Source organism: Chrysemys picta, chromosome 2 (genome assembly GCF_011386835.1).
Source record: "Chrysemys picta bellii isolate R12L10 chromosome 2, ASM1138683v2, whole genome shotgun sequence".
NCBI classification, from domain to species: Eukaryota; Metazoa; Chordata; order Testudines; family Emydidae; genus Chrysemys; species Chrysemys picta.
The window spans coordinates 114980375-114990566 of NC_088792.1; positions in this window are offsets into that span (position 1 = coordinate 114980375).

Consider the following 10192-nt stretch of genomic DNA (forward strand, 5'->3'; position numbering starts at 1 on the left):
TCTAAAGGATTGGCAGCAGCGTGATTTGTGGGTAAGATCTGACTTGTATATTGACCTGGGTCTGGGGCTTGGTCCTTTGGGATCAGGAGAACCTTTTTCTTTTACTGGGGTATTGGTTTTCATAACCATTCATCCCCATAACGAGTGGCACTGGTGGTAATACTGGGAAACTGGAGTGTCTAAGGAGATTGCTTGTGAGACTTGCGGTTAGCCAGTGGGATGAGACCGAAGTCCTCCTAGTCTGGCTGGTTTGGTTTGCCTTAGAGGTGGAAAAACCCCAGCCTTGGGCTGTAACTGCCCTGTTTTAGCAATTTGTCCTGAGTTGGCACTCTCAGTTGGGTTCCACCAGAACTGCATTGTCACATCCATCCCTGATTTTTAATTTAAATTAATATCTTATTTTGATTGCAGCTTACTTAATAAATTAAGATTAGCCACAAATAATTGCCACTCAAGAAAGACTACATATATAGTGTAATATAATTCATTCAATAGTTTATGGTCCTCAGGATTTCCCAATTAGCATTACAGGTCCACTGAATACTGGGTCTTTGCCTTTGGGTCTGATTTAACTGAATAATTTGTACACTTTGGGTACTGGAGGAAGCTGATTGCCTATTGACTGCTATCTGAGGGGGTTCAGGTGTGCTGTTCATTTCACCATGTATATAAAATTAATTACTAGAAACAGTGTTTCTCATACATCTGGTTGAGACTGTAGGATATGAATAATTGATACAAAATGTAGAGCAGTGGTTCTCAAACTTTTGTACTGCTGACCCCTTTCACACAGGAAGCCTCTGAGTGCGACCCCCTCTTATAAATTAAAACCACTTTTTTTTATAGTTAACACTAATATAAATGCTAGAGGCAAAGCGGGATTTGGGAATGGAGGCTGACAGCTCACGACCTCCCATGTAAAAACCGTATGACCCCAGTTTCAGAACCCTTGACTAAGAGTTGAGACTCCCACTTTTGGGTAAATCATGTGCCATACCAGTGATATTCCAGTATAGGTTTACACGATGTAGCTGTCTTACCATGCAATTTTTGGACATCAGAATAACAACAAAGCTATCGTTTCAAGAGTAGGATGATATACAGCCCTCCCAGATTATTGTCTTTAGTAATATACATGTGCACATTTCTCCTGAGATTAGGCTTTAAGACTGCAAAACATGTAGACTGTCAGCCTGTTGCACTCCCCCATTTATAATTTTTTTTAAAACCACTTTAATACTCCCCAACAAGCTGAATATCATGCTGCAGTTATAACAGAGGAAGGCATAGACAATGAATTTTGGTGGCACTGTAGAAGAATATTATGTGATCAAATCATAGAAAATGTATCAGCAGTTAAGGGTCAAATGCTGGCCTGAATTAAGTCAATAAGGCTATTGCCATTGACTTCACTGGGAGCTAGGTTTATCCCTAAGGAATTATTAGAAAAAGAATCTCTGTGCTATTCCATTCTCCCCGCCTGCCAAGTGGCAAACAGAACATAACTATAGAGCATGGGTGATCATAGAATAGAATATCAGGGTTGGAAGGGACCTCAAGTCCAACCCCCTGTTCAAAGCAGGACAAGTACTGATTTTGCCCCAGATCCCTAAGTGGCCCCCTCAAGGATTGAACTCACAACCCTGGGTTTAGCAGGGTCAATGCTCAAACCACTGAGCTATCCCTCCCCACATGTGATGACATGTGCTGCTGATGTAAACTGAACTGATTAATGCATTGACTCTGCAAGGTGCTCAGTGTCCTCCTGACTTCAGTGGCAGAGAAATTCCAGGGAGGGGCCAGAGAAACTCTCAGGCCAGCATGAGCAGACACAGAAGCAGCCCTCAGTGAAAGTGGGAAAATTGGGATCCAGCCAGTGCTGCTCTTCTCCACCCTAGCACCCCAAAGACCCAAAATGGTCAACTCCTCCCCTCCCCGGGAGGTAGGAATTATGCAGCATTCAGCCTCCCCTAAGTCACATGGGCTTCACCAAAAAAAAGAAATTCCAGGCAAGAGCCAGATCGGAGGACCACAGCAACTCTTAAGTCAACAGAGCAGACACAGAACTAGCCTCAGCAGGTTCTCAGGCACTGAAGATGTCATCAGACTGCTTTCTACAGTTCTCACGCTGGACATTCTCTTCCCTGTGCTGTCTGTCTGCTCCAATCCTCTTCTGCCCTTTTGCTTACAGTCTCTTCTCCTTTGCCTCACTGCACCTGTCCTCCATCCTCCCCTCCTTCCTGTCTTCTCCCCTGCTCGATCCCTTCAATGTCCTCACTCCCTTTTCCTCTCTGTTTAGCTAATCCACTCCCACATAACCCCCACCTAAAGAATTAGCCCCATCCTTCACCCCTCCAAAAAAATTGTACACCTAACATGTCATGAACCACTCTGTTCATTCAGCTTGTTCTGTCCCTTTCCCCTACCTTTCATCTGTCTTGTGCAAGCACTGGGGCAGAGACTGTCTATTCATACTGTCTACTATTGCTAAATATGTTTGTCCCATGCCTAGTATAATGGGGCCTCATTCTCAGCTGGTGCCAAGACACTACCATAATATCTATCTATCTATCTATCTATCTATCTATCTATCTATCTATCTATCTATCTATATAAAACAGTAATAATGAGTGGTTGGGTGATTGGACCCTTATAGTACCTAGCAAGATTAGGCCATAAGCACCATGATTTGCTAAAAATATTTAATTTCTGAAAATGTTGTTATAGAACTTTATCAGGAGTTTAATATTTATTAAAATGTGATTGAAAACAACAGCAAGACAAAGGTTTGTACCACTAAATAGAATTCAGGATTTCAAAGGAAGACCTGAACACACAAGTCTGTGCCGTCAAAAGGATGAGTGCATTTATTGCAAAAACAACACAGAGGTTTGGCAAACCATGATTAGTACATTTCTTGTTAAGTCATCCCAAACTGGTCACCTAATGGCCCAAGCAAATTTGGGTGAAGAGATATTCATTTGCCTGCCTTCTTATCACTGTGAAAGGTATTGAGCAGCGACAGGAGGCAAATGTTAGGTAAGTGCTGAAGTAAACACAAGAATAAACAAATTCTGCTAATCAGAGACAAAAAACAGATCCAAATTTTACAACTTGCCTTAGGGTTGCCAGGCATCCCAGTTTTCAACTGGAATGCCCGGTCAAAAAGGGAACCTGGTGGCTCCAGTCAGCGCTGTTAAAAGTGTGGTTGGCAGTGCAGCAGGGCTAAGGCAGGCAGGCTCCCTGCCTGCTGTGGCTCCGCGCGGCCCGCAGAAGCAGCGGTGTGACCCCCCCCCCCAGGCGTAGGGGCAGCCACAGCTCCCATTTGCCGGGAACCGCGGCCAATGGGAATTGCAGGGGCGGCACCTGCATATGGGGCAGTGTGCAGAGCCGCCTGGTTGCGCCTCTGCATGGTAGGAGCCAGAGGGGGGACATGCTGCTGTTTCCAGGAGCCGCGTGAGATAAGTACCACCTGGAGCCTGAACCCCTCACCCCCTCCTGTGCCCCAACTCCCTGCCCCAGCCCTCCTGCCCTCTCAACCCCTCGGTCCTAGCACAAAGCACCCTCCTACATCCCACCCCCCCTCATCCCCAGCCCCACCCCAGAGCCCACACCCCCAGCCAGAGCCCTCACCCCGCCACACACACACACCAACCCTCTTCCCCAGCCCAGGGGCCCCTCCCACACCCTGAACCCCTCATTTCTGGCCCCAACCCAGAGCCTGCACCCCCAGCCCAGAGCCCATAACTCCTCCCACACCCCAACCCCCTGCCTCAGCCTAGAGCCCCTCCCATACTCCAAACCCCTCGGCTCCACCTCCCACCCTGGAGCCCCCTCCTGTACCCAAAACCTCTCATCCCCAGACCCACCCCAGAGCCCGCACCCCCAGCTGGACCCCTCACCTCCTCCCACATCCCAACCCACTGCATCAGCCCAGAGCCCCCTCCCGCACCCTGAACTCCTCATATCTGGCCCCATCCCAGAGCCCGTACCCCCAGCTGGAGCTCTCACCCCAACCCCCTGAGCCAGCCCGGTGAAAATGAGCGAGTGAGTGAGGGTGGGGGAGAGCGAATAACAGAGGGAGGGGGGATGGAGTGACCGGGGGCAGGGCCTTGGAGGAGGGGTGGGGCAGGGGGCGGGGCAAGGGTGTTTGGTTTTGTGCGAGTAGAAAGTTGGCAACCCTAAATTGCCTCCATCTGTACATCCATGGCTTCATGTGTTGCACTAATTTGTAACTAAAGAGAAACTAAAGTTAATGATAATACAACGTAGCTTTTAGAATTCTAGATTTCATATCATAGCACATCCACCATGACAATAATTTTGCATACTAGCACTTTTTATTTTATAGTATACCATACCCAGAAAATGTAAACTCTTTAAATCTCTGACAGCATGTTAGGCCTACAAGAGACCCAAAGATATTTCACACTTATTATGAGTTATTAATGTAGATAGAAGAATCATAATGTTGCTGGTTGAGGCTTAGTGATACTGACTTTAAATGATAAACTGCTTTCTGTTGTTTTGGGATTCTGTGACATTTCATATATATCAGCATACAGAGCTGCAGTGGAGGTTTTTGATGATAGCAAGAACAGATTCATGTATATGGTGTTTACATCTATGATGGAGGCTTATGATTTACCCTTATATTAGCATGTAGTACAAAGTAAAAAAATATCAGAATTCAAGTTATAACATATTGGCATCTTTATATGAAACTATATTCCTTTATATTTCTTTGAGATACTCTTTCTAATTTTTAAGAGATCTCTTTGGATATGCAAAAATGTTTTTTTTCTTTCTTAGAGGTTTGCTATCCCCAGCTTGATTATTTTTGCCTGAATAATTCAGATGTCTTTGAACAATACCAATTATATGATGAGCTACTGTTAGCAGTTGAGTCTCATTTTTTTGAATATATTGTTCTGAATTATTTTTTAACTACTGCCTGTGTCTATGTTGATGCCATATTTGACATATCTATCCAAACATAAAGTTAAAGTACATTTGCTGCTGTTATTTATTTATTTTATTTTGCCAGTTCTGGAAGCACCATGAGACGTTCTGAATAATGATACTTTTTTATTAGAATTTTGCTTTATATAGAATCCTTCCCTTAGAGATATACAGCACACTATTACTGAGAAATTGCTTACTTTCTCATTTTTACCACAGAATAAAATAAATCAATTGGAATATAAATATGTTACTTACATTTCATTATATAGAGAGCAGTATAACCAAGTCATTGTCTGTATGTAGCCTGTTGTAAAACTAGGCAAATATCTAAGCGAGTTGATGTACCCCCTGGTTGAGAACCTCTGAGTACCCTCAGGGGTACATGTACCCCTGGTTGAGAACCACTGATTTATTGTGTGTTGTGTGATGTTATGATTAACTAACATGCTATGTTATATATAATCATTGTATGCTATATAGATTTAAATTGTAGAATTATAGAAGTATAAGATTGATCAGTAGTCAGAAGGGATAAGTATGCATTAGGTATCTAAGTAAGTAAGGCTGTAACACAAGACCTACAGGCTGAGGCATGTAAGGTTTTAGCTTAGGCATACTAGGGCTTAGAGTTAAGAAATGCTTGACATAAGTGACCAAAGAATTACCCTATGCTACAAGATTACGGGAAAGGATGTGCAAAAATTAACCCTACTTTTTTATTACAAGGTACCCCGTAGTCACATTTTTCTAACACACACACACATGTACAGAGTATTTGCTATAGTCAGAAACACAAGTTAAAAGAGGGTTCCCAGATTGGGTAAAATGAGTTCCCTGTAGAACAACTCCACAGGAACCGTCCCTCTACTGATGATTAATTGGCAAGACGTGCATCAAACCTTAAGAATATCATTAAGGATGTGAGTATGACTATATTTGTAATTTGTGCATAGGTCTTTATAGGATTTCTGTATGCTTGGGTAATCATAACCTTAATTGTAACTTTAATAAAATTGATAAAACAAACTAGATCTTGCACTTGGAAATGTATGTGTGGTCACTACCCTTGGTCTTTATGTGTTCCTAGAGACTCTAAATCTGAAGCAAGCAGCAAAGGTGACTTTCACTCTGTTAAGCTTGAAACTGTAACCACCAGAGCTGAACCCACAGTAGCGTAATACAACGCTACTAAATTCACTTTAAATATAATAAAAGGCTACACAGCCAAAAGTTGCCATTATCTGGCTGTTGCCAGTAAGTAGAAGGCAGATTTGCAGGGCTGCAGCACTGGGACGTGCCTTCCCTAGCCGTAGCCCTGCAAGCGGGGAAAGAGGCTGCAGGCTGGATGCTGGGGTTTTCTATGGGGAGTGGAGGTCCTGGGGTCCCACAAAACTGCATGGTACATCGCCATGCATTCTCCAGGGGTAGGGGGCTTAGCACATCCCAGCACTTCCTTTCTTGATTACAGCCTCCAGCAGGCTGCAGCCTGGAGAACCCAGGGAGAGGTACCGTGCAGCTTTGGCATCTGGAGCCCTTCTCCCTGCTACTGCCCTGGCCCCAGCCTCCCTTCCCAGCCTGCAGTCCTTACCTCCTGTGCAGTCCCTGTGCGCAGGCAGGTTTGGGTGGCTGCAGCCAGAAAAGACAAATTCCAGCAACTCCTTCTCTGGCTGCAGACTTGCAAACTTGCCTGCACCTGGGGCCTTTCTTCCAAAAGATGTTCTCAATGAGCAGCATACTGCTACCAGTATCTGAATCCCATTAACATTCAAGTCAATGGTACGCAATTGGTTCCCAGCAAAATGTTGCTATTAATCTGAAGTTGTTAATGTCTGGGTTGCTGTTAAATGGAATCTAGCATAGCTGATTGTTGTTGTTGTTATTTTGAATTTAGACTTTTCCCATAGTGATTTCTGCTCAGCTGCTGTCTCATAAATAAACCTCTTTAATTCAAGTTTCTTTGGTGATATTTTCTCAGCAACTTGCAATTCTGTCACACACATCCTTGGATGCATAAACTGGGGAATCGAATAAGAGAAGGGAGGTTATATTACCTCTATATTTGATGCAATTGCTGCTGGAATACTGTGTCCAGTTCTGGTGTTCATATTTCAAGAAGGATGTTGAAAAAATGGAGAGAGTTCAGAAAAGAGGCATGAGAACGATTAAAGGATTGAAAAACATTCCTTATAAATGATAGACTCAAGGAGCTCAATCTCTTTGGTGACGTGATCACAGTCTATTATGACTTGAGGGATGACTTGATCGCAGTCTATAAGTACCTATGTGAGGAACAAATATTTGATCATGGGCTCTTCAGTCTAGCAGACAAAGGTACAACACAATCCAATGGCTGGAAGCTGAGGCTAGATAATTTCAGACTGGAAATAGTGAATAATTTAACAATGAGGATAATTAACCACTGGAACATTTTACCCAGAACTATGATGGATTCTCCATTACAGGAAACTTTTAAATCAAGATGGCGCCAGTTCAAACAGCAGCATTGTGCTGGGGAAGTCCTATGGCCTGTGTTACGCAGAAGGTCAGACTAGATAATCATAGAGGTCCCTGCTGGCCTTGGAATCTATGAAAAGATATCATGTAATTCAGCAGTCATAGTCATTCCTTTAGCTATATTAGTTCTGATTTCTATGTCTATCAATATGTATGTGATTAGAAATAGTTGGTAAAATCCATGATTTTCCAGGTAAAAATCAATGACTTTGATTGATAAAATTACTCACCAAGGGTGAAATCCTTGCCTCATTGAAGTCAATAACAAAACTTCCATTAACTTCAATGGGATCAGGATTTCACATGCTTGGAAATAATCTACTGTACTAAGGAAGAGAGATGAAAGATAAATCAGGAAAAAAGAAAGAGAAAAATATAATCACATTAACAGCCCTGTGGCTCCAGCCCGAGCATTAAGTTTGCTCCCAGCCCCCGCCATAACTCCGCTTCTGGCTCCCGAATGTGGGCCTGCTCCTGACCGTGGCTCTGGCCTGGCTCCCATCCATGACTCCGCTCCTGGCCCCAGCTCCCAATTGCAGCTCCTGGGGGGGTGCAGACAAATTCCATTACAGGGAAAGGAGGGTGTTATAGAAAAAGTTTTGCTATAACTTCATTTAATCAGAGAATCTCCATGAGTGTATTAGAAAGGCTTTGCTGATTGGTCACTCTCATTCGATTCATTTCTTTTGAAGGTTTCCTGAAGAAGGACAGTGTAAATGCTGATTTCAGAATCTCCATTGACCATGGTAATTAATCTCAAATGATTAGCTCAGTACATTGATTTATAAAGTGTCATGAGAAAGGAGAATCTGATTGGCTGGTGGAAGTTCAAACTATACATCTACAATGGGTACATGGTTCCTTTTGATTCTGGAGATGGAAAGGTTTCACAGATATAGCCTTATATATACTTCAAATGGGGGATAACTCTAGAAGAAAAAATTTTAAGTGCACCCACTTTCTCTAGTGAAACTTCACAGGCTGGATCTTTTTGCAGTGGAGTTTGCAGTCCATTCTGCTACAGGGAATACAGCACACCAGCTCATTTAAGGAGCCTTAGTGAGCCAAGTTCTCTCTGCAGTAACACCATTGATTTCAAAGGATGCTGTAGGTGCTCACCCCCACTGACAATCTGGCCATTTATTTAGGTGCTGTAGTAGGGTCCACAAACCCAATACCGAGCACAGATGGAGTGGGGGGGGGGGGCGGGAAGAGTGTCTCCTGTTTACAGGCAAGCAGCTTGATCACAACTCCTCGCAGTGTCAGAGCTGCCAATCATGGAGACAGACACCCACAGCTACAACCAATAGAGGAAACAAGGCTTGCTATAAAAGGGAGAGTACAGCGCAGGAAAGGGAGGCAAAAGGGCCTGGGAGAGCAAAGGAGCAACAATGCTGTACCAGGCTGCCTCCAAGGAAACAGCTGGGAGACTGCAAGCCTGAAAAGTGAAGGACTGACAGATTAACTGGATGTGAGGGTCCAGGAACTGATCTGACTGAGGGCAAACTAAGGAGGGTCAGTCAGGAGAACCCTGGACCCCTCAAGAGAACCCACTGAGAGACGATGACAGGTGTGTATGTATGGATTCAGGGATTAAGCACCTACATGTGAAAATTTTGACCTGTAGGGGTGGCAAGCAGAGTACAAGTGCAAGATAGCTATCAGCCTGCTAGCCTTCATCTGTCTGTGTGATGTGACGATTTGTTTGTTTGATTGAATGATCTCCTTTTGGTTTGATCTGAACATGGTGATGAATGAGGACAAACACAGGGATGGATTTAATTAAACTCAACACAGGGGAAGGCCACTACCTGTCCTGTCACCCATACGTACATACCAAATATTTGAAGCGGTTCCAGTGCACGGATTACAGGGCTCCTCCCATATAATTAGGGCCCTACCAAATTCACGGTCCATTTTGGTCAATTTCACAATCACAGGATTTTAAAAAACACAAATTTCATGATTTCAGCTATTTAAATCTGAAATTTCACGGTGTTGTAATTGTAGGGGTCCTGACCCAAAAAGGAGTTGTAGGGGGGTCGCAAGGTTATTGTAGGGGGGATCACGGTACTGCTACCCTTACTTCTGCACTGCAGCTGGTGGCGGAGGTGCCTTTGGAGCTGGGCAGCTGGAGAGCGGCGGTTGCTGGCAGAGAGCCCAGTTCTGAAGGCAGCAGCACCAACAGCAGCAGAGCAGAAGTAAGGATGGCTTGGTGTAGCATTGCCGCCCTTACATCTGCGCTGCTGCTGGCAGGGCGCTGCCTTCAGACCTGGGCGCCTGGACAACAGACGCTGCTCTCCAGCTACCCAACTCTGAAGGCAGTGGAAAAAGTAAGTCTGGTAATACTGTGACCCCACCTGCAACTTCCTTTTGGGTCACGACCCCCAATTTGAGAAACGCTGGTCACTCCTGTGAAATCTGTACAGTATAGGGTAAAAGCATGCAAAAGACCAGATTTCATGGTCTGTGATGTGTTTTTCATGGCTGTGAATTTGGTAGGACTCTACATATAACACATTACTCAGTGTAGACTCTTCTCAGCCAACTCCTAGGACTCAGCTAGCTCATTTGAGTTCTAGGACCCCACAGAGGGTACTGAAAAGGTGATCCTCAGCCTGCAAAGGCCATAGGTTCTCCCCCATCCCAGGAGCACAAGGCCCATCAACATTGGAAACCAGTCGCAAATTGTAAGAAACTAACATCCTTCCCA